Source organism: Neolamprologus multifasciatus, chromosome 5 (assembly GCF_963576455.1).
Source record: "Neolamprologus multifasciatus chromosome 5, fNeoMul1.2, whole genome shotgun sequence".
NCBI classification, from domain to species: domain Eukaryota; kingdom Metazoa; phylum Chordata; class Actinopteri; order Cichliformes; family Cichlidae; genus Neolamprologus; species Neolamprologus multifasciatus.
Window position 1 is genome coordinate 2,180,776 of NC_140443.1, and position 25,367 is coordinate 2,206,142.

Here is a 25,367-nt window from a genome sequence, read left to right on the forward strand (position 1 = left end):
GATGTGTGATGAACAGAAACACGCGTGTCCTCTGACCCGCGGAGCTCTGCAGATATTTGTCTCTTTATTTTCCAACATTTTCTTATAAAGAAATAAAAAATAACAAAAATGAATACGAGTTACTCAGGAAGGTGTTTGTTTCAGCTGCTTTTACTCAACACATGCTGCAAAAACATTATCAATACTCTCAGAATAGTTGTTCAGTTTCATTTTAATGCTTTTCCACAAATGTTCCGCTCTGGGTGATGTCCCCTAACATCTCGCTGAAAACTTAAAAGCCCTCTAAATTTTAAATGTTAGTGACTTCATGCAATAAAATGGAATCTGGTCTTTTTCATTGTTTTTGCATGGAAAAAATAAACATCAATGACTTTTTATCAGTTTTTAAAAGTCACTGCTGTTTGCCTTGTTTAAGTTTTAGCTGCCTTTGGTCAACATTAAATGTTCGACGTGATTCTGCTGGTGCTGAACATGTACCAAACACAGACTGTATGTAAAAGATGGAAGCAGCCACCGCATTTTGAAGCCTCGACTGTGGCTTTCTGACTTCGCCATGTTAGTTTTCTTGGAGCCACAAGTGGCCACATGTGTTTCGCAGTAGTGGATTACTAAATTATCAATACTAGCTAGCTTAGTTAGCAAGCTGCATCCATAGGCTGTCAATCAGAGAGGCCACGCCTCTAATAATGCAAAGTTTAAACCTTCATTCAATCTAAGCAGATGAAAAACAACAGATGTTATTTATAAAAACATTTTCAGGTCCTCTACAGTTGTTCTGAAAGTATTTATTTATATATATATTTATATATATCAGGCTGTAAACAAGTTTATTTGAGCCTATTTATTGCGGCCTCTGCTGGACGTTGGAGGAACTGCAGTTTTTGGCAGTTCATCACGTCATTTGTTTCTTACTGTTAAAATCGATACATTGTTTATATTGTTTGCTAAGTTGTTTTTTTTACATTTTGAGGTTTAGCATGTTGTTTGTGCAGCAGCTTATTGCAACATGCCGTTAAGTTTCAGGTTTAACCCTTTAAAGCCGGTCAGAGCAGCACGCTCTGTTTTGCGTAACTATTTTTAAATCCCAGTAGCTCTGCAACCACGTGAGCTAGCGCAATAATTTTTTTTGCATATGAAACCGGAGGAGTTGTACTTACATCTTCTGCCATCAGCTTGTCCTCGGTCACAGTTTCCTTCCACATATAGCTTTGCAAAAACTGCATAAAAAGCACTTGCAGCAACAAAAACATAATATTCCAGAAACGCGCTTTGCCGATCCGATCAGCTGTTCATAACACTTCCTACGTTGGAATAGACGTCAGCACGAACTATCACATGTCCTCCATGACCTGCCCGAAACCGGAAGTGACGTCATTTTCACGGAAATGTAGTTTTTTTTACCATCAGGGCCTCATGAGCCTATACTGGTGTTTTTAAAAGTTATGTTTGACTTTATGACTTTCTGTGTGGTTTCTGGGATGCTTAGGACTCATATTGCACTGCTGGAAATAGTTTATTTTGATGCACATGCTGCTTTTTTTGCAAATTTGCACTATAATATTTATTTTTGTTTTTCCTGCAGTGTATAAAAATTGGTGTATTTCAAAAATAAAACTATGAAGACACTCAAAATAAATTTCCTGTGGTGGGAAACTATTTTGTGCAACTTTTTTGTATTTACAGTTTTGAGGGATAAGCCTCTTAAATTTCTCTAACTAGAAATATATGTTAAAAAAACAAAAACGATTTTCAATTTTGTTGTAGTTTATTGCACTTTTTTGCAATTTATGTAATTACTATGCACTTAATGCAGACATATTATTAAAATCTAGGCTGTAATGGTTGTATTGATGTATAGTAACTTGAAATGCTCCCAAAAATGGCTCCACAGCATGTAAAAATATAATATAAGCTCTGGCGGACTTGGTTCTATGGTAGGTCTTAAAGGGTTAAACGACTTCTCTAAACTGGTACTTTCAGGATCACAGGGTTATTTTAGAAACAACTGTCAGATATGAGTGTTTAGTTGGAAGACGCGGTCGGGGCTGAGAAAACCACCGAAGCTCAAACTACTGAAACCCCTGCAGGGAAGACGTGGGGAGGCAGCGGACATGGAACTGGGTGAATGCTAACAGCTTCGGTCTTGAAGCTCCAGCCGTCACATGGATTGTGGAAGTTGTTTGATTGCTGATGTTGTGCGCGTGTGTGTTTCTGCTTCATGCTGAAGTCTTTGTGGTCAGCTGAGGCTGCAGAGGTCACATCTGTGCAGGCCTTCATGTTTTTCTGGGAAGCTTTTGATCACGTCACAGGTGCCGTTTATTCACGTGTCTGCTTCACATGCTGCTGCTCATCATGGGAAAGTTTGAAATCGTGAGTTCTGCTGCTGGGATGGAATGAGGTTTGCAGTACTTGGAGGTTTGGGAGGAAGGCTGTGCCGTGAGTCTGTATTAGCTCGTTTTCTATTATTAGATATTTCTAATCCCACAAAGAAAAGCGAAGCTTATATTTGGTTAGTGAACACACAATGTTAAAATTAAAGCTAATTCTAAAACAAAAGGGCTTTACTTTAATTTCATTCTCATTAAACGGCCTCTCAGGGTGAAAGAGAAGCAAACGAAGCAGAGGGTTATTCCGCACACTTCGTCATTAATCATCAAAAAGGAGAAATTAATAAATACTTCTGTCAGCAAACCTCCCGAATACTGGTGCAAAATGTAATAAAGAAATTGCAAATTTACGCTGAATCACAATTTCCAAGTTCTCTCACCCTGAAACACACAGGCACATTTATTTTGTCTTTGCAACTTAAAAGGACTGCCTTCAAATAAATACTGATGCCTTTAAATAAATGAATGACATTTAGCTACTCCAGCCTTAAATATACTTAAATCCTGTGACATCACTGATGTGAAAGAAAAACACTAGAAAGCTTCGTTTTGCTCATTTATAACCACGAAATGTTGCATATTGATGACTTCAAAGAGAGCAATTAATAGATGCATTAAATAAATAAAGTTTTTAAATGGATTGTTTTGTATCATATTTACAGTTCATTCTGATGACTAATTAGCGCATGCAGTGACGCTTATAGTTCATTTTCTTAATTTACCTGTTAATAATGATGAAGTGGCAGATCGTGAATAAATGAATGAATTCAGCCTATTTTAAGTATTGCACACTGTCAGTTACTCCAATTAAATTCATTGTTTCTCCACATGAGATCATTAATATGTCACCTGTTAATGTTGATATTTCACTTGCACTGCATGAGGTAATTCCTCAACTTTAATTTTCCTGCTCAAAACAAAACGCACGTCACGGGCAAACTGTTCGTTTCAAATCAGCGCTGCAGAGATTAGTGACTCATAGCGAGGCTTCAGATGTCCTCGTCGTCCTCGTCGGCACGCAAAAACATGAAGACCTTTGGGTTTGAGGCTGGTGGCTGTGGCGATTCAAAGAAAGTTATCGATCTCTCGACACTCAGCCGTCACTCCGAACCCTTCGGCGCCTCGTGGCCGAGCAGCGACCTTCAGGCTGCCGCGGTGACACAAACACGCAGCCCTGCAGCTGTGGGCACGCCGCCGCTCAGGAGACACAGATGCTTCTCTGTGCAGATGGGCAGAGAAAGAGGGGGAGCGGAGAGAGAAGGAGGCCGCCTCGCTCGTCCGCGCTCCTTTGTCTGTTCGCCTGTTCACACAATCGGTCAAATTTCTGCAGCCTAAAAACCTACAAATGTGTTTCAATCCAAGGATTTGCGACTAGAAGAAACAAACAAGTGTTGTGTGGGCCGGAGCTGCTGTTGTGCTGCTGCTTCATAAACAGATGATTAACCCAGTGTTAACCAGTGTCAGGTTAGCAGCCAATCAGCTGAGTCACTTAAACAAAAGATGTTTTAGGTGCTGAAGACACTGAGCGCTGCAGCGTAACATTCATGCCCCTTTGATACAAAGTATCGTTGCTGGGATTACAACGCTGTGACTGTGGATGTGGATAATGACACCAGTGGTGGTGACGTGGCAGAAATGATGTGAAGATGACGATGAGGAGAACGTCCAGGCCTCGTTATCGTGATGAGGTTTGTTGTCATGACGGGAAACCTCTCTAGGCTGGTTTTTGTTTTTCTCTTCCCTCCCTGGAGGACAGGAGCGCTGGGGGGGAAAGCGCCATCCCTGGAGGCTTATAAACACCACATTACACCTGAGAAATGAGCTAAATGAGCCTGCTGTGCTGTGCTCACCCGAGCCCCGTGTGGGCGGGTGTGAATTCGCACCTGTTATCAATAAGCTTTGTCTCGATTTGCCATCGCTGGAGCGAAGTGCCGACGTTATTCTTCAGAGTTTCCCGATCCACAGCGTTGCCTCTGTCTTCCTCTCTCCCGCCCGTCTCCCTCCTCCTCAGCCATTGTCTTCCTCACCCACACTCGGTGCGAGCTGCAGCTGTAAATAAGAGGAGTTGTCACTGTGCATTTGATGAGGGTATTGTTCTGTCGGGGTGCAGCGAGCCGAGGACAAACTACATTTGAGGAGCCGTTTAAAGGACTTGGAAGCAGAGATGCGGTGGATGGTTGGCTCAGCTGAACTCAATCAACCTGCCCTGTTTAATAATTTACGTGCTTTTCAAACCGCCATATTATAAATTCATAATATGCATGACTGCCTGATGTGCTGCTCCACTCTGGCTGCTCCTTCTGTGCACAGTCTGATGTGTCGCTGGCAGAGGAAGGACTGTCACCGGTCCTCGCTGTCGTGATTGACTGGCAGAGCTTCTTAATGTTCTCACAGCGTGATCGCACATAAATGCCTTTTGCCAAACCTTCCCAGGTATACATCAGCAGCAGCGTCTTGACACATTAGCCATGTTTACATGGACGCGCGTAACCGGATCAAAGGTCTGATGGGAATAAAAATGCTTTATGGAAACAAGCCAGTCAGAAGATTTACAACATTTCCAGGTGGTTACGTCAATCATTAATTGGATTTGTGCAAACACTTCTTCTCATGTTTGGAGAGAATTTATCCTCACTGTGCAGGTCAGTTAGTTTAGTCGACGTGGTGGGAGTGACAGAAAACTGGTTTGTGTCTGGAAGTGTGAGAAATCCTGACAGAAATCACAACTTCTACTATTTCTGGGAAGATGGAAAATTCTGCACGTATCAGAATTATTTAATCTGTTGAAACCTTTGATGCACAAAACGCTCGTCAGGATCGGATCACCTTGAAGCTCTAATCTGAATTTTAATCAGATTGTGCACGTGTAAACATGGCTACGGCGGGAGCTAACGTCCACAAAGACGCGAGAGAGGCGGCACAACGACGTCTGAAAGTTCCAAATATTTTCAGATCTTGATTAATTGCTTGGATCATAAATACGACTTCCAGGAAGTAAACTGTAGTTTGTAATGCGACGATTGTGGTTTCACCAATGCACAAACACCCAGACGTGCTGTTGACATTAGGGCTGGGCGATATGGTCTAAAATTCATATCGTGATATAATTTCAAGCATGTGCGGTAACGATATATATCACGATATATTCTTTTCTTCTGTATAACGTATTTTCCACACTTAAAATCCTTTAATTTTCTCAAAAATCGAGAGTGTGCCTTATGTATGAATTCTGGTTGTGCTTACTGACCTCGAACCGATTTTGGCTGCAGAAATCTGTTAAAAAATGTTTTAGTACAGCTTTGGTAAGCCGCACTGCTTGATGGATTGTCAGAGCATTATGGCTGCCGTAGTGAGGAGCTTCATGGAGTAATCTGGGTCCAAAACTCCGTCTGTTTCAGGTCCCAAAGTCAAACGAACACAGAGTAAAAAACGGTCTAAATTCTTTAATCTTTAATTAAATCATCAGCGTTGCTGCTTTACCAGGTGTAACAGTTAAGTTTAACATCCAGGCATCCATGAAAATAGAAGTTATTAAATTTAATGGAGTTAGAAGTTAGCAGGAAGTTAGCTTGCTAGCTTCCACCTAAACATGACAAACCATGTTCTGACAGAGATTTTTTTAAACTAATTCAAACGTACAGCTCTGCTACCACTTCCAACATAAATGAAGACAGAAAACTCAACAGCAGTAGCGTTTGCAGGGTTACTGAAGTTGGACTACCTGGTATATAATGTTGTGCTACGTGATTGCTAGCGACACAGCTATGTTAGCATAACATTAGCACAGTGAAGCTGCAGGATGAACGCTAACTTTTTCTCCACTTGATAAAGCGCAGTTTTTGGCTTTCCCCATATTTCAAAAGTGCTTCATCTCTTTGCTATGACTGTCGGCATATTTTGCAGATGATAATGGTTGTAGCCGCTGCGATGCTTTCGACCAAAACAGGCGCAGCTTGATGACATCATCAACATGCGCTATCGCGATAGAGCGGTATAGTCAAAATCTCTATCGTTGGCCAAATTTATATCGTGTATATCGCCCACCCCTAGTTGACATCTCAGCTTCTTCGTTGTGTTTCCGTAAATGTCCATGAAATGTGAAAATTTTAACTTGTCATTTTACACCGTGCACGGTCCCCTAATCTGCAGCTCTGAGCTGTTCCCTTATTTAATGCTGCAAAATCATTTGTCTCATGCTACGGTCACATGGGGGGAAAGGTCAGTGATCACAGTCAGATCGAAGGAGACCGGTGGAGACGGTCTGTCTCCCATCAGTTTGATAATATGATTATTAACTGTGACAATCAGTGAAAACCACAAATCAGCAGTTATATGGAAACTTAAGCAGAATCCAGCTGTGTGGAGCCCGTTCAGTCGGGTGCAAAGAGATGAGTTGGGTTCATCAGCACAAACTCAGATTAACTGCAAACTGTTTCCGGCGTGTCTGCGAGTGATTGCAGTCGGTCTGAGTCGCACCACGATGTTGTGGCGACAGGTTGCCTCTGACCTGTGCAGCTGCTTCATGATTGAAAGTATTAACTCAGAGATTGAAGATGCTGCACATTCAAATCTTTTAATATTCAGTTTTTTTAGCATCTTATGAACTTTTTAATGAAGGTTTATAAAATCAGGTTGCACACAAAGGGGTGTAACAATATTACAGAGGCTTTTCAGACACGATTCCCAGAACAGAGGCCGATTAATTCTCAGTCAGGTGGCTAATTGATTAAATCGAGTAATTGTTTCAGCATCCAGTAAAGCTGGTGTCGTGATGTAATCACAAGCGTAAACACCAAAACACCAGCAGGACTTTAATGGAAAGCCATTGTGTAAGACATACAGCAGTCAAGAGGCAGTTAGATGGCTGTTAATACCGCAGCTCTGTGTTTTCTTGCATCATTAGGCTGCAGCTTTAGATGAGAGTCCTGCAGCGCGCTGGAGATGCTGAGCAGGACAGAAATGCGAGTGCCGTTCTAATTATAAATGAATCCGTGCGTGCTGCGAGTAAGAGCATCTTGCCTTGCCGCGAGTTCCCCGGGTGCGCCGCCGAAGGATTACGCTTGATCAGTGTGGCAGCGCAGGAAGAGGAAACCATTTCACACCAGGATGTGAACTTAATTACGCTCTGCGCCTGCAGCTGGGCGCATCATCCTGGTGTACGTCTGCAATTTGCATCGCTCATAAACTAACCGATCTGTTTGTCAGGATTTTTTAATGTGAACTTTCAAAAATAAAGCGAAAACATAGGCGTGACGCAGGGCTGTAAGCCTGTTATCTGATTATGGTGCGTCTGAACAGAGCTCAGAAGACGAGCATTTGGAAGCTGACAGCAGTTTGAACAAAGCAGAAGTACTTCCCACATCCCGTTGTCCGTCACTCGGACCTCCTCTTCCCTTCTGCTTCATCCATCCATAAAATCTCCATTGATCTGTTGATAAATCTGTTCATCCATCTGTCCATCAATCCTGAGACGGCACTGCTGACATCCAGCTTTTGTTGCATGCTGAAAAGTTTCACATTGAAACGATGCTGAAGTGATGCGGTCACATCTTTGCTGTTAGACGTTTTGGATCGTACGTTATAAACTGGATTAGCAACGCTTTGATCCGATTGATCCAACCGAAGTGCAAAAATCAAATCGCATAAAAATACCAGAGAAGCCGACCGTTCATCCCCCACAACCCAGCGATCCGCCCCTCACACCGACAGAGGAACACATTTTAAGAAGTGGCTTGTTTGAGGAAACATAAAAGACGGTAGCTGCAGAACGAGAACAGCTTTGCTCATCGAGGCAGGAGAACAGCAGCTCGTATAGTTGAACATGTGACTCGGCGGAGTGCACGTTTAAAATGAGCGTGAGCTGCATGGACCCTGTTAAACAGCCGCCCTGAACCCTTTTACGCTCTCAGCCATTCCCTGCAGGTTGTGCATTAACTTTTCATCGAGTGGACACGAGCAGCTTCAGTCTTTCATCGGTTTTTATTTTTTAAAGCGGGCACTTGGATTAAATTTAAATTTTCATGCAAATGACCTCTGAGCTGCTTTGGACCTGTTTCACTTTAGTTCTGCATGGCTGCAGATGATGGCCTGTTGCTTAAACATCAGCGGGATCACGTGTTTTATTGTCATGTGAGCACCAGCATGCACCAGAAGCATAAAATGATGCCATCAGAATATGCATGATAACTACAACAATAAATAAATAGGTAATAATCCTCCTGAGAGCAGCTTTAGGCAGTGAATAGATGGATACACCCGAGGCCTGTCAGAGTTTGCACAGGAAATATTTTATAAGTTAAAAGATGTGTTTACTAATTATAGAAACACCAAAAAAATCACATTTTTATGTTGGTATATTTTAAGTTGCTTTGAAGTTTGAGAGCCGGCTTTTACCATAACAGCTGAACGTGTTTCTTATTCATGCAATCTGTAAACAATGCTTAATAAAAGCTCAGCAGCTTAAAAATACGTTTATCTTTCTCATCTGTAAATGTTCTGATTGAAAGCACCACAGAGGAGCTCGGCCTTTTCAACCACCAACAAACATTTTACCAAATCTGCCGACGGTTGCTGATGGCTCCCCCGTCCCATCTTCCAGTTGGATGTGGCCTAGATGGCCTGACAGGAGCATCACAGGTATAGCTGCGCACCTGAAGGGCTTTTTAAATGATTGAGGATGTTGTGGAGGTAAAGCTTCTGCTCCCGTCGACTCACGAGTCTCCTCCGTTTCCACAGCTTTGATTCACACCCTGACCGATGCTGGATTTTCACTCGCGCTCGCAGCTCTAGTCGATCCGTCGAGGCGGATGTATCTGAACGGCTGCTGGCCGCATTTCCACGAAACGTTTCTCAGATGTACTCGTGTGTGTTTTGTTGTCGCGCAGCTGCTGCAGAGGTCTTCACTGTGCAGCGGGGAGGGGTACCTCCAGGGTTACCCCTGTGCTTTTGGTGTTCGCCCACATTACAGGGCCACATCTGCACAGAGGCTTATGCTGCACAGCTCAGACTTACTCCATGTACGTCCAAACATATGAATATACATTTGTAAATAGTTGCCACACAACTCCACTCACATTTAACTAATAATAATCTGTATGAACAGTTCCAGTCTGGTTTTCGTCCCTCCCATAGCACTGAAACAGCACTTATAAAAATAACCAATGATCTTCTTATGGCAGCTGACTCCGGTTTACTTTCCATCCTTATTCTCCTGCTTTCGACACCATTTCTCACTCCATTCTTCTCAGTAGGCTAGCCTCCATCGGTCTCTCCCATACTCCACTAGCCTGGTTTAAATCATACCTGTCTGATCGCACTCAGTTCATTCAACTCAAACCACTGGCATGCCCCAGGGATCTGTCCCGGGCCCCCTTCTTTTCATTATCTACCTTCTTCCGCTTGGACACATTTTCCATAAATACAATATCCTGTTTCACTGTTACGCCGATGACACCCAGCTTTATCTGTCCACTAAACCTGATTCTGCTCTCCCCCCATCCTCCCTCACCCTCTGCTTAGCTGAACTAAATTCATGGCTCTCTTCTAATTTTCTCAAACTCAATAGTAACAAATCCGAGCTCCTCTTGGTCGGCACTAAATCAACATTATCCAGAACCAACAGTTTCTCTGTTACTATCGATAACTCGCCGGTCTTCGTTTCTTCCTCTGTGAAAAGTTTGGGTGTCATCCTCGACAGTACTTTATTAATGTGTGAATTGAAAGATAATGTCACTCGGTCTGCATATTTTCAATTGCACAACATTAATCGTCTCCGTCCTTTTCTCTCCCCACATGCCACTGCCATTCTTGTTACTTCCCGGATTGATTATTGTAATTCACTTCTTTTTGGTCTTACTCAAAAATCCACCCACAAGCTCCAACGCGTCCAGATCTCTGCTGCCCGTATCATCTCCAGGACCCCTTCTGTCCACCACATCACTCCTGTCCTGCAGCAGCTTCATTGGCTCCCGGTCAAATTGGTCAAATATCGCATCAATTTCAAAATACTCTTGCTCACATTTAAGGCTATTCATCATCTCTCTCCTCCAGATCACCGCCCCATCTCGTTGTCTCAGATCTTCTTCTTCCCTCTCTCTCTCCGTCCCTTCCCCCCGTCTTGCCACCATGGGGAGCCGGGCTTTCAGCTGCTCTGCTCCACGACTCTGGAATTCCCGACCTCCTGATTTAAGAAACATCTCTTCCTTCTCTCTTTAAGTCCAAGCTCAAAACCCACTTGTTCAAAATAGCTTATCCCACACAGTGTTGGGGAGTAACGGAATACATGTACCGCCGTTACGTATTTAAAATACAAAATATGAGTAACTGTATTCCGTTACAGTTACCGTTTAAAAAGGTGTTATTTAGAATACAGTTACTTTGTTGAAATAAATGGATTACACGGCGGTACTTCCCTGTTTCATATTGTGGCGGGTCAGGACTGTTTGGGTTTTGTTTGACAGCTACGTTCTGTTGTTCCAGGTGGCAGCGTTACGGTTGCCATGGTTACAGGGTGACGCTCTCTCTGCGTGTTTCCTGGGTGAGAGAGGCCTTTTTGTTGTTGTTGTGCTAAGCTAACAGGCAGAATGCTACAGGTATAGCTCTAAAGAATGTAGCATCATGGGCAGTGTAGTCCGTGCTGCAGGGAGAATGGACTGTCATACACGTTATGTGTCTGTGAGCGAGGGAGGGAGAAAAAGGAAAAGTACGAGCTGTCATCGAGCAAAAACGGGAGCTGGAAGCATGTAAATATAATAATAACCACTGCAGCCAAGAAGAGAGCCTGACGAGCCCAGCTGTAAGTAAGCTATTAAGACTCGACTGTACACCGTGTTCGTGTTTTCCTCTGAAACAATAAGTTCTGTTGGAGCAGCCTTTCAACGCCTCTCTCTGTCTCTGCTAGCAAAGTTGACCCAGACAACAAAGTAAAGCTAGTTTTCAGCTACGAGCTGAACCCACCGTATTAGCCAGAGGTCCCTTTGCTACGGTTCGGAGCCGCGGACCTTCAGTAACAGTAATAAATCACAGCAATAGTACATTCATGTAGTTGTAAACAGCATGATAATATATTAAGTAATCCAAAGTATTCAGAATACGTTACTCTCATTGAGTAACGTAACGGAATACGTTACAGAATACATTTTGGGGCATGTAATCTGTAATCTGTAATGGAATACATTTTAAAAGTAACCTTCCCAACACTGACGCACATAACCCACATGATTCTGTAAACTTCTTGCTTTTATGTTGCTTTTATTCTACTCTGTACAGCGACCTTGAGTGTTCTGAAAGGCGCTTTCAAATAAAATGTCTTATTATTATTATTTGTAATTATGTGACCAAAGCACTTTCCGCGAACATTCAAACAGTGCTTATTATCGTGTCTGTTGCTGCTTTTCTAATATTACACTTCTGATTATCTAAGTGGACCTGTCCATTTTAGTAATTGGTTATATTCTGTCTCTTAGTTAGATTAATAAGCACCGGGTGGATTTGTTAAGTTGATAACCAGCTTCATGTGACCACTTAGCCTGATTGCTGATGTCAGGATCAGTCAAATATATCCTGTGTATGTGGAGCCTGCTGTGGATTTCCTGTGGTGTTTTTCTTTTGCTGGTTTTGCAATGAGGTGATGATCCAGACACCAAACGGGGCAGAACAAATGTTACAAAATCAAATACTTTATTTTCTGAAGTCTTGTAGTAAACAGAAGGTGCTGTGGGTGCGAGGCGGGATGTCCAAAGGTGGTGCAAAGGATCCGAACTCTGCAAATAAATTGGAAACGAGACAAAGACTGAGGGAGCGCGCTCAGACTAAACTGTCAGAGAAACAGGGAAAGGCTGCGGTGAAGTCAAAGGAGAACAAAGGAGCCACATGAGGAGCTACCCTTCAAAGGAAGCGGATCCGAGATCACACAGAGGCGCAGTAAGAGGCAGACAGGAAGCACAGGAAGAGGAGCAACTCCAGCCCTGGACTGGAGAAGGTGGCGATGTAGGAAAGCTGTTGTTTAACGTCTCGCAGCTCTGCGTCTCCCTCCTCTCTGTCTGACAAAGGCGAGCAGCTACGCTACATCCTGCACGCTCTCATCGTCCGGCACGTGTCTCGCTGTGTACGTGAGCGTCATATGAAACCACAGACGTGAGGTCATAGCTGTGAGCCCATCAGTCCCACCCGGGCGTTCCTCAAAAGGGTTTCATGTTACATAAACACGAGTGTTTTCTGAGTTAGACGTCACGTTGAAGGCAGCGTGTGCTGCGATCGGTGTGATGGAGGAGTAATTATTTACTGTGAGATGTAAACAAACCCTGAACATTCACAAACCTGTGAAAAGCTGCCAGCTCTGGAACATCTGACAATTTATGACTCTTGTTGTTGTGCTGGAGCGTCCGTAGCCTGTTCACTGTGGATGCTGCTGATCACAGTGTGTTTACATGTAAACGCAGAGGCAACGCAAATATGAAACCAGACCTATTTTTCTGTGAGGGCAAAAAAGTGGCGATATTTACATGATTAAAAATAGGACAAATTTGAGAAAACAACAAAATCAAGCAAAAAAAAAAATGTTGGTAACACTGACCCGTGTTTTTCGCACATTTGTGTCTGGACTAGGGATGCATCGATACCACTTTTTTGGAAACGAGTACGAGTACTTGCATTTCAGTACTCGCCGATACCGATACCAAGTACTTAATAAAAACATGATTTAAATTTGCAGGTAACAGCTTTAGTCCTATAATTTAACAAAAAAAACAAACAAGGGACGAGTTTGGAATTAAGAACATTTATTTAAAATGAAAAGCATGTTGTTTGCAACATATTACAGAATAAATAATTATAAAAAACTAAATTTAATTTTAAATTTGTTCGTCTGTTTCTCTGTTTAGAAGTCTCACTAGCACAGTCACAGCTGGGATGACATCAGAGGCTAGTGCGTCGTAGCTGCTCACTTTTTTAGTTAGTTCCTCAAAGGGGGCGTGGCAACAGTCGTCTCCATAAGAGCCCATTGGTGAGCGGTGAGATAGTCAGGGAGTTCGTGCTCGGACACGCCCAGCACTCGCTTTTGCTCAATGAGGGACTGGAGCATGTAATACGTGCTGTTCCAGCGCGTCTGTACGTCCTGCTGCAGTCTCTTCATTGGCTGGTTGAGCTGTCCCTGAACGTCCTCGAGGCGGGAGTAGGCTAAGGCGGAGTCTTTAAAATGCCCAACTATTTTCTGTCCCACTGCTGTAGCATCAGCTATGCTCCTCTGTGCTAATAAGCGTGGGTAAATAAGCGTGGGTAAATAAGCGTGGGTAAACTCTTTGTACTTGTTGTCGTGTTTTTGGTGCTTGATTAAATTACTTGTGTTAAATGCGCTACCTTTAGAGCCTCTGGACAATTTCGCTGAGCACAATTTGCAGTCCGCCTTTGTTTTCGCGTCTTCGTTCACTTTGAAATAGTTCCACACGGCTGATATGTCTCGCCTCGCCTTCTCTCAGCTCTGAGCTGCAGCCGGGGCCTGGGGGCGGGCACTCGGGGCCTGGAGGCGGGCACTCGGCGCCTGTGATTAACCCCTTACATGCCGCTCAAACATAGACAGGTCTCAGACCGTGGTATTGGTCCTCGGTATCGGGGGTCTTTTAACGAGTACGAGTACTTTAGAAAATGTGGTATCGAGGCCGATACCCGATACCAGTATCGGTATCGGTGCATCCCTAGTCTGGACTCATTTCAAAGTCACACTTTGAACATTTTGTCCGAAAATGACCATATTTGGACAGGAAGCCATGATAACTGCCAATCAGTGCTCAGGAACATCCAAGCAAATCCTACAAAAGGCCACGCCCACGGTAACTGTGAGGCGTGGCCTTTTGTAGGACCCGCCCCACAGTAACTGTGAGAATCTGAGCTTCAGTCTCACGGGGATTCTTGTGCATGCACTGATCTGATTATCTAAAACTTTGACCTTTCACATGAATGTTAATTACGGAAGTCTTTATCAACAAATCGATCCGGCTGTGAGCTGAACCGGGAGACGGCTGAGTGGAAAGAAAACCTCCCAGAATGTATCGTGCCTGAAACAGTGCTGTTATTTTCAGTTTGTGAAAGTTTGGCATTTGTGAGTCTGAGCACACTCGCCAGCAAACCCACTGCATACACCTGAAGCTCGGATTGGCCCCGTGGGAGTTAGTCCTCTTTTCTATCAGTACAGCTCAGAGTCAGCATTTCTGAAGCTTGTGCTCACGCTCTCCTTCGAGTTCGCTTTCTCCTGAAGTTCTTCAGCTCACCGAGTCCGTCACTGAGTGATCGACAGATCCGACAACAGTTTGGATTGTTCTCTCTGAGCTGCCCTGCAGGGTGTTGGATTAAACCACTGACAGCGCTTTCGGCTCAGTCACGGATTTCTCTTCACGCGTTTAATGCATGAAGATGATCATCTTCAGTTTAATTCGGTTTTTGGCCTCAAGGTCCGTTTACTCATGTCGTCTGATTTCTGTTCGTGGTGTGTGGGAAGAAGGGGTGTTTAGTTTGCCCGTCCCTGTGAAACATGAAGCAGCAGCTTCTTCAGGCTGATCTGATAAACAAACGTCACAGAATGAAGCTTCATGGCTCAAAGTTAAGACATCAGGCCTCCACAGTCAGGGGTGAGAGGTGTTGTCCATAAAGGACATTAGCTCGGCTGACATTGTCCACTCACCAACCTCCTCTGTGGAGTCTAGGGGCCAGGACAGAGCTGGCCCTCATTACTAGTCTATTAATCTGTGTCTTGTCCCTCTCCATGCTGCCACCTCCCCATCAAACAACCACATAGAAGCCTGCAGAGGCCGCCGTAAAGTGTCCTCAGTCCCGACTCCCTAAAAGACGTCAGCGTGTCCTGCAGACCTGCAGATCTTTCATGCTGGTTTTCTGAACCTTGAAGTGACAGTATTTGGAGGGTGGAGTACACAAGTACACCTTTTAATCACCGCTAAGCAACAGATAATTAAAATCCTAGAATTTCGCCAAAACTGGAGGTCAGACTTTGTGGACGTGCTTTAAAATTTACTGCACAGCAGCCACATTATAGGTCAGATCATTTAATTAAAAAGGCTCCAACAATCCAAGGAGGTTGTTTTGGATCCTGGCTTCCTTATTCTGGGATTGTACCCAGAAAACATGAGGTACACAAAAAGTGACAGAATGTTTATTGATATGGGTTTGTTACAAGCAAAAAGATTAATTGCACTAAAATGGAAAAAAACAAGGGAACCGAGCATCACACAGTGGATAAAACAAATGATGGTGGCTTTGCCATTGGAGCGGATAACATGTATACTGAAAAGGAAATTGGATGTTTTTGAGAAGGTGTGGAGACCATTTGTGAATTTTGTAGAAGGATTTGTATTATCTGAGGAGGACGAGGACTGAGGGCAATGACATTTGATTTGGGATAATGACAAATTTAGGCCTTTAATGGAGTGATAAATCTGACAACTCTTTTGTTTTCTTTTTGCTGTCTGAGAGGAGTGTATGTTCATGTAGTATTTAGAATGTTGGACTGTTTGTAAGTCATTAAAATGTAAAAAATAATAAAGATATTGTTGGAAAAAAAAAGGCTCCAACAGCACAAACGGTCCAGTTCAGGGACTCCAGTTAGCTAGCGGACCGCTAACAGCTACGGCCATCTTTGTCAGCACACCTGCCACTCTCTGCGGTCATGCCGGCATCTTTCAGCCTTAATAAAGTTTAAATTGGGTGAATGAAATCCACCTGAGATGTTTTATGAAGGGGAAAATTAGCTACAAAGACCAAAACATGTTTCTTTCTCCTGTAAATTTCAGGCATTTTAACATTGGAGTCTGTGGGGTCTGACTCACTGCTGCAGCCAGCCTCAAGTGGCCATTAGAGGAACTGCAACTGCCCAGCGTTGGCTCCATTTTTGAGCCCCAGAGGCTGCTTGGAACTGACCGAATGTTACTGCAATATGTTTTAGAGAGAGGCTTGGAAAGAGACGCACATCCTGTGGGGAAGTGTGTCCCTAATCAAAGTTGAGTGATAGATTTGTGTGTTTTCAACAAATCCGGGCATTTTATCAAGTGGAAAATGGAAACAGGATTTCTGTAATGAAGGTGCCAGTGTAGGTGTCAGGAGAGGAAAACAAGCACAGAATATAAAATATACCTTTAATTCTGCTAATTTGATTGTAATCTGGTTTTTGATGGTCCATCAGGGAGAGGTACAGGAGTACGACGCGTGCTGGTTTTCTGAGGAAGCAGACAAACGAGCAAACCTGGTGATGAACATAAGTGACTACTCTCAACTTCAAACACCGAAACATAGAGAACAACAGGATGTGAATTTCTATCTGTAAGTCTCTGCACACAAGAGAAAGCTTTGTTCCATATTTATTTATTTTTCTATCAAGTCACATCAAATCAAAGCCTCCGTCGAGGCTGCACGGCACCAACGGTTGGAGCTGGTGCCAGGAAGCCAAAAATAAAGCCCCCGTTCAGGCTTTTACAATCTCTTCAGGTGCCCCCTTCAAGCCACAGCACTCATATTCAGCTGACGGATGAGAAACACTCACAGCAGGCAGCGAGCGAGTGTGAGAAAGTGTGTGAGGGAAGCTTTGCTGAACATTTGTGACAAATGCATCCCCGGCGGCAGGGAGCTGTTGTTGTTGTGTTGCTGCGTAGATGGAGACGGCGAGGCTTCGTGGTGGAGGAAAATGAAGTGTCTTTGTTGTACTGATAAAACGAATACTTGAACAGCAGGTTTGTATGTTTGCGTGCACGGCCACAATCACGGTTGCATACTTACAGTCAGCTGTCGGGGTCGCTTCTTCCCGATTCCCTGATGCAGACCGACCCCGAGCTTCCGAAATATTAGGAGAAGCTGTTTGGAATTTCTTTTTGGTCATTTTCGTCCTCATCTTTCTAAATTTCAGTTGTTTATTTGAATCTTTTATTGTTGCTGTTTTAAATCTGTTTTCGTTTTTTGTCGTTCGTGTTGTTATTTTGTTGTTCGTCGTAGTTTTCGGTGTCTTTGTTGTGTTTCTGTGTCTCTGCGTTGCCATTTTAAGTCTTTGTTCCTGTAATTATGGATTTTTCTTTGTTTTCATTTTCGGCGTTCAGAATTTCTTTGATGTCTGTTGTTTTTTATTTCAAGCGTTTGTTGCTGTTTTGAGTCTTTGATGTTGTTGTTTTTCTCGTCTTTGTTCTTTCGTTGTTCTCTTGTCTGTTGTTGTTATTTTTGAGTCTTTGTTGCCGTATCTTTGAATCACGTTGCTGTCTCTTTGTTTCTGAGGCTGTTGGATTTTGAGTGTGGTCATGTTTTGGGGGTTTCCTGTTTCATTTCAAGCTTGTTTCTTGTCACTTTGATTCCTTTAGTTGGCGGTTTGAGCGTCTCCGTTGTTGCTACAAACTGTAGTGGTTGACACATTTCCATGAGGAACTGGGACTGATGTAACAATAATCTGCTACATCAAACGCGGGCTGACTTCCTGTGGTTAACAGAGTAGCTGAAAGCAGTTTTTTGTGGCTGGTTTGAGCCTTTTTGTTACCGCGTGAGATGCCTGTTGTGTTTTTGGGTTTCTGTGCTGACATGTTGAGTCTTTGAAGTTTTAAATCTGTTGTTTGGAGCCTCTCTATCATCATTTTGTGTCTCATCGTAGTTTGATTCTATCTGAAGACTTTTTTATGTCACTAACGTGAATTATTTGAGTCAGTCTGGTTCCTGATGGTTGAACAGTTAGTGAGGGAGACGCATCGTCCTCATCCCGGGTGGAAATGATGTCCTCTTGTTTGTTTCTCGACTCAGTCGGTTTTTACAGTTTCCAGGGTGAAAGCCCTGACTTTGTACCACATGATGAATCTGATCGCATCAGGGATTTGTCTCTGGATCGTCTCCTGCTGCGTCTCGCTCGTCTAATCAGGCTGAAGAGGCAGAGTGCAGAAATGATGGGAATAAATTTCATTACCGAACATCTCAAATTCTTCCTCTTCACTCCGATCTTTGTTCTCCGAGGGAATCCTTTCTGACAAGACACAATGCCGACTTTTCATTTTCTGCACAAATATCAAATTGCAGCAGCAGACATTAGCTCACTGGGACAGCGAGCGCTGATTTCATTCATTAATCACTCACCGCACGGCACCGCGGTCTGTTTCGACTTATAAATTGTGCTGTGGAATCATATTACTGAGCGTGGAGTTTGTAAAAACAGAAGGTGAGTCCAAAAGGATTCGCTTCCCTTTCCTGACATTTCTGATCAAACATCATCCCTGAATATTTTGGTGCTTTCATTTTCATGCTACAGTGAAAAGGAAGCTGGACCTCATGCTTTAGTGCAAACTGACGCTCGTCTCTCCATAGTTCAGACAGATTCACTTCCTTCCATTATGTGAATCACTGATACTGAACCAGTACACAGTGCCAGCCAGTATGTGATGGTACCATGAGGAACTACTTTCTGTGAGAAAGCTCCAAGTCTTAATAGGAACTATGGAAAATTTCCCATAGCATCAAAAAAATAATGATTTCTTTTTTAGGGGCATTTTTAGAACTAAAAATGCTAAAACATCTGCCTTTCAGATGTTTGACGGTAAATATCAGGTAAATACTAGAGATGGACCGATCCGATATTACGTATCGGTATCGGTCCGATACTGACCCAAATTACTGGATCGGATATCGGCGAGAAATAAAAAATGTAATCCGATCCATTAAATATCAAAAAAGCACCTCACAAAACTTGCGACACGGCGTAACTCGGCTCATAACCGTAGCACGTCGCAGCAGTGTGCATCACGTGATAGAGCGGCTGTGTGTATTTGTAGCCTTGCTAGCAAACCAGCATTTCATCTCCGAGGAAGTTTTCCCAGAGAGAAGTAAAGCAAGTGTGTAAGTTCATCTCTGAATGTTTGTAAAGCTTATGGCGCGACTGCCTCTGCCTCTCTCTCTCTCTCTCTCTCTCCTGCTGCTACTTCAATCGTGAAACTGATCAATGATCAGCTGATCGGCTTTTCTGTCGCGACTCCGTCTCTCTTCTTTGTTTTTGGCCCACTTCTCACCAGAAAGAGGAAACCAGCGGCTGAACAACAGCAGCACGTTTAAGCTTGATCAGCTGTTGTTAGAATTTATTTATTAATACTTTCTACACCAGGATCTTTTTCTACAGCTGACGGCTGGTAACTGTGCAGGGGCGGATCTAGCAAAGTTTAGCCAGGGGGGCCGATAGGGCATGAACAGGGAAAAGGGGGCACAAAGACATACTTTTCTTTCTTATTCTCATTTAAAATGTCGAGCTTTTAATAAATAATTATCTGAATCTTACACCCAAAGTTTTAATCTGATGTAAAATGTATAGAAGTCCATTACTGTATATAGTAACTGTTAAGTCTAATATACTCTAGTAAGCTGTACTACTTTTTCCTTTGGGAAGATACCATCTGTGCAGTCTGCAGTTCTGTTGAAGAAAGATGTTGAATCTATTTAATTATTCTTGAAAAATAATTTATTTCTGTGCATTTTCCCCCCTGCATCAAATTAAAGTTGATTACATCGATTAAGCATCATGAGGTGGAGGGTGGTTCCCTATTTTTTTTTTTGCTGGGAGTTTGCAACCCTATTAGTTAGGTTGCTTGATATTTCTGCTAAGTGCTCTTTAAAATACCAGAATAGGGAGGATGGAGTAGGTTTAAGGTTATTAGTTTGATCAGTATTGCTGAACTATAAAATATTTTGGGCGCAGTGTATTTTTTACATACAGGTATAACAGAATAGCTTTAGTGTTGTTATTTATTTAAACTTGAGTATGAACTTATACAAAATGCAGCAAGATATTAAAAAAAACGTTTTATTGATTAAAAAACACACTATATCGGATTCATATCGGTATCGGCAGATATCCAAATTTATGATATCGGTATCGGTATCGGACATAAAAAAGTGGTATCGTGCCATCTCTAGTAAATACCAGGTGATATATTTTACTTACAGCTTCTCATACACAGAGAACACAATAGTCTTTAAAACAGTCCAAATTAAGTGAATAGCTTCAGAGAGATTAAAGCTTCAATATGGAAATCTTATATGAACGTCAGTGTGCTATTCCTGACCACCGAGTACAAATGCAAACTAGAAAGAGCAGCTTTCTCCTAATATCACAGGCCTCTCGACTAACCTTTTGTCACGGCTGCACCAGCGCAAAAGTTAGGTGCACCCAAATTTTTTAACCGCATCGCTTCACTTAATTACTGTCCATAAGTTACCGTATTTATGAACCATAAGGCACATTAAGCGAAACAAAACAGTCAGATGAGTCAAACTTTACTCATTCTTCTTGCTTCCTCCACTTCTGCACCATTGATTCATTAACGTTGAATTCTCTCACAGCTGCTCCCATGTTCTGCTGCGTGACTGATAGAGTTTGAAATCAGCTTAGCATAAGTAAGCACACACATAATATAATATTACGTTGAAGCACAGTACGTATCACTCCGCGAGGCTCCGTAACGCTCCAACAATCCATCAAGCGGTGCGGCTTCGTAGCTTAGCAAAGTCGTGCTAAAATGTTTTGACAGATTTCTGAGTGTAGCACAGAACATCAGTTCGAGGTCGAGAAGCACAACCAGAGTTCATACATAAGGCGCACTTTTGAGGAAATTAAAGGATTTTAAGTGAGCCTTATACTCCGAAGAATACAGTACTGAACATGTTCTTGTGCTTCACTGAGCTGAGATTTAAACTTAAAATATTACAGGATGTATCAAATAAAAAGAAAGTCAAAATTAAAAGTGCCTCAAAGGCTTCAAACTGAACATCTCAGTATCTGAACATCTTACCGTGGGCGTGGCCATCTGAGAGGCTCCGCCCTTGACTATCTCTGATTGGTTTACACCACGATATGGGCATAATGCATGTCTGCTGTTGACCACACAGAAACTGTGTCCCAAAACGTCGGCTGCATCCTTCAGAGGACCCGGCCTTCGCGGTCTACGTGGGCCGGGTCCTTCAAAGACCGAGAAGGCCGGAAGTGCGAGGCTGTGAAATGTGACGGTCTAGCCTTCAGATCTGCGTCACCGCTGTGTCGGTGGAGTTTAATAAACTCGGCCGTCTGCTCCTTGCTATCTAAAATATAACAGGACACTGGAGTAAACTCTCGACCGTCTCACACTTCTGTTTAATCAGTTTTCTGTTTGACGTTTATTCAGCTGTGTGAAAATCCCAGAGGAACCCACCCGGGGGATTAATAAAGTTTTATTTTATCTTATAATCTAATAACTTTGATCTCAGCCAAACCGATTTACTCCGGAACAAATAAAACACAGAAAAAGGGTAAAAAAATAACATTTTTAAGTTATCTGAGTGACTTATATCATGTTTAACCTGAGTAGCGAAAGAGCGGAGGTCTGAAAACGATGAAGCCGGGAGTCCGCTGCTCTCGCCGGCTGGAGTGACCATTGAACCCCTGGCTTGCTATCAAGTGGGTGGGTAACAGATGTCTCCGAAACACTTTTGCAAATATGCGATGTCTTGATAAACCAAGCAGATATTTGATGTTTACACAGCTACTTTCTCGCCTGAAAATATGTTAAACGTTTATTTTGCGACCCAGAAAGATTAATAAGACTAATTTTAAAACTCAGTAGCGGCAGCTGAAATTTGGCTGGGCCGTGCTATGAATTCTGGGATATGGTGGACACACCCGACCCATCCTTCAAATTCGGGGAAATGAAGGACGCATTTGAAGAAGTCGACGAATTGGGACAGCCTTCGTCGCCTGGCTGTGACGTAATCGGCCTTCAAATTCAGAGGATGCAGCTGACGTTTTGGGACACAGCTAGAGACATTTTTTTGTTTCTTTTACTGAACAGCTGGTCGAGTAAACTGCTGGATTTTTTTGGTTGCACCGATGAGAAGTCGCACTCTAGAGCCCTGCATTACATCCACAATTTGTGAGTTTTCTTTCACATTTTTCCAAGCGTTCATTTTTAAAACATTCATATTGATGTAAAGACCAATGACAAAAGGACCTGAAGTTTTCCTGTGGACTTTTCTTGTCAGGTAAACCCGAGGTGGCTGTTGGACTGACATGGAATCAGGATGTTTAGTGCAGGGAAAGATTTGACGGAAGAGCTGAGATGAATCTGAACTCTCTGACTACGCACAAAGTAAAATGTAGGAAGAAAATGGCAGATTAATAATCGTCGGCTTCTCCTGGTGATCATCAGAACAAGTGAAACACGCCGGTCCTTTTCACAAACTAATATTAGAGAAAATATGCAGCATGCTAAACGCTTATCAGGCCGTGCACGGCGTTCGGACGGGGGAAGCGCCTGGCGGGTTGCACCCATTGCACTCAAGCTGCGACGGTAAATAGTTTAGCAGGGGGAGACGAGGTCTATTTTTATCGCAGCAGACAGACGGAGGAGACACACTGGCAGGCTGACGCACAGGTTGAGGCTTCGGGGAGAGACGGCCAATCAGGCTCCGAGACGGACAGGGACGCAGCCAATCGGGTGGACGGGCAGAAGGTGGACACAGATGCAAACAGACAGGCTGTTACAAACCAGGAGGAAGAAATATCAGCGCCCACAGCACGTTTTACTGTGGCTTTAGTGTTCCTGCAGGGCCGGCGTGGGCACACATCAGCTGTTAGTCAGTTAATCAACGAATCGATCAGAAGAAATGTTCATAAAGACAGAAATATCTGACTTGCTTCCAGATGATGTCTCATTTTGTAGTTTTTCTTTGTCGTGTGCGGCTGCAGAGTGAATCTGTCGAGGTTTCATCGACAGAATCATTCATAATTTAATGATTATGAGGCTGCGGTTTGAAGTGCCGTTGAGAAATTACGATCTGTCCCGGTTCTCGTTCCGGGCCGTAAAACAAACAGCACATTAAAGAGTGAAGCCTCCTCTAATATCTTATTCTAATCTTGCATTAACAGCGCATTAATGCAGCCGTGTCTTCGCTTTGGCTGCGTCTCACGCTTACATTAGCCGATCTTTTCATTACCTGTCTTTAGCATTGAGGAGCTCACTGTGACTGAAGTGGTCTGCATGAGAACCCAAACACGTAATGGAGTTTCATTAAAGGTCAAAGAAAGTATTTTCTTCCTCTTTCCAGGCAGATCGATCCGTGTTTGGAGTTAAAGATGGATCCAGCTTTTCTGAGTTCACCTGTAACACGTATTTATATTTATATAGCCATGGTCGTAACTGAGGAGCGCGGTTTGTCCGGCCCAACTGTTGTTTTAGGAGTTCGTCGCGTTCCTCCCATACAGTGTTGCCAACGTAGCCACTTTGTCGCTATATTTAGCGAGTCTTCAGACCCCCTTAGCGACTTTTTTTCTAAAAAGCGACTAGCGACAAATCTGGTGACTTTTTCTGGTGTTATTGGAGACTTATTTATGACGACTTTTTGACGTGAAAGCACGTATCGCTTTTACTCTCAACAAGCAGCGGTGCTGCCGTGGGCGCCTTGCCCGTGCCAAAGCGCTCACGGGCGGAGGATAGTCCTCCCCCAGCTGCTATCAGGGCAGGAGACGTTCACACCTGTGCGTCCAAACTGCAAATGAACCGCGCATGAGCGAAGCCGCTGCTCCCGCACTGACTGTAACGCAATCAATTCTTTTACTCTTATGCTGTTTTGTGGATCAACTCCACCAGAGTGCCTATTTCGGGTCACTTTTGCCGGTCCAAGCCCGGATAAAGGAGCAGGGTTGGAATTGTGACATTAAAAAAACAATAATTGCTAAAATAAATTTAATTTGTAGTTCTAAATAAATTCTAAATGCATTTAGGACGTTTTTTACTCACTTTATGTCTCTTCCACGATGTTATTTCTCTCTCCAACAACATAGGTTACAATTACATTAGCATGACCAATTATGCAAATTAGGCGATGACGTCATTTAGCGACTTTTAGGACAGCCAATAGCGATTTTCCTTACTGAGGCGTTGGCAACACTGCTCCCATAAACTGTATTTAAAAGCTGGATGTTTGTCATTGTTATTGGTATTTTTAAACCTCATGTTGGCTTTTTCGTTTTTTTTATTTGTTTAATTAGAAGTATGAATTTGGCTGCTACAATTTAGTGCAGCAGGTAAAGGATTATGAAAACATCCAAACGGTCTGTTGTATCATCAGATATTTGCATTAAAATGTTTCAGAGCAGAAACGTTGTCCAGACGTTTCGTTTATTTCTGCTGTAAAGTTGGATGTTTTAACGTGGGACTGACTCGCTGCTGGAGCCTCCAGTGGACATTAGAGGAACTGCAGTTTTTGGCTTAATTTTCTTAGTCAATGTTGTGGAGACATGAAAATAAAAATGTGGCATTTTTGAGCCAACTGAAGACGAGTTTTGGCATCCTGATATCTGCCCTCGCATCCTGCTCTGAATATCTCAGAGAACAGTCACGATTTTCTGCTAAAAATGGTATGAAAACATGATTTCTTCTGCTAAAATATCTGATCGTGCTGTCTAATGTTCATCTAAACACCGTGTTTAATCAAAGCTCAGTGGAAGCGCTCGTGTTGCGTCTCGTTGACAGGAGCCTGGATGTGTCTCTGCTGTAGAGCTGCGTGCTTTGTATACATACGTTTCAAAGCAGTAATCCTTTAGCCGGCAGCCTCCTTCTTCGTTTCTCATAATTTAATGTCAGAGTGAAAGATGAGTCACCTTCTGTAAGCAGGACACTTTACTGTAGGCTACACCTTCTCATCAGCGAGCCGAGCAGAGGGTGACTCAGCTCAAAGTGACTATTGACCCCTGAATAATGGCTGCAGAAATTAGAATTCACGCTTCATTTTGTTTTGATTTGTATTTTGTTCTCTGTCATCTTCAGCGGCCTGCGGGGGGTTTCTGAAGCTCAGGTTCAGAATCAGCCGCCCCCCCACAAGCAGCAGCATTAAAACGGCTGCTGAGGCCTGAATCATCAGCATGCAGCGCTCACTCGCAGCCTTCATGCAAGTAAAATATGATTTAGCACCATTAAAATATTGAAATTAAAGCACTTC

General features: G+C 43.1%; 1 protein-coding gene and 1 long non-coding RNA gene across 2 annotated transcripts in view; one reads left to right on the plus strand and one right to left on the minus strand.

Annotated features, from left to right (window-relative positions):
- The window catches only part of mmp24 (matrix metallopeptidase 24), a 95,886-nt gene that overhangs the window by 1,807 nt on the left and 68,712 nt on the right, over nt 1-25,367 (plus strand). The window lies entirely within an intron of this gene.
- On the minus strand, nt 96-21,090 carry LOC146517765 (uncharacterized). Its single transcript, XR_014874221.1, has 2 exons — nt 20,601-21,090; nt 96-1,957 (listed from the first exon to the last, which is right to left on the minus strand). It is a non-coding gene; the product is annotated as an uncharacterized LOC146517765 (long non-coding RNA).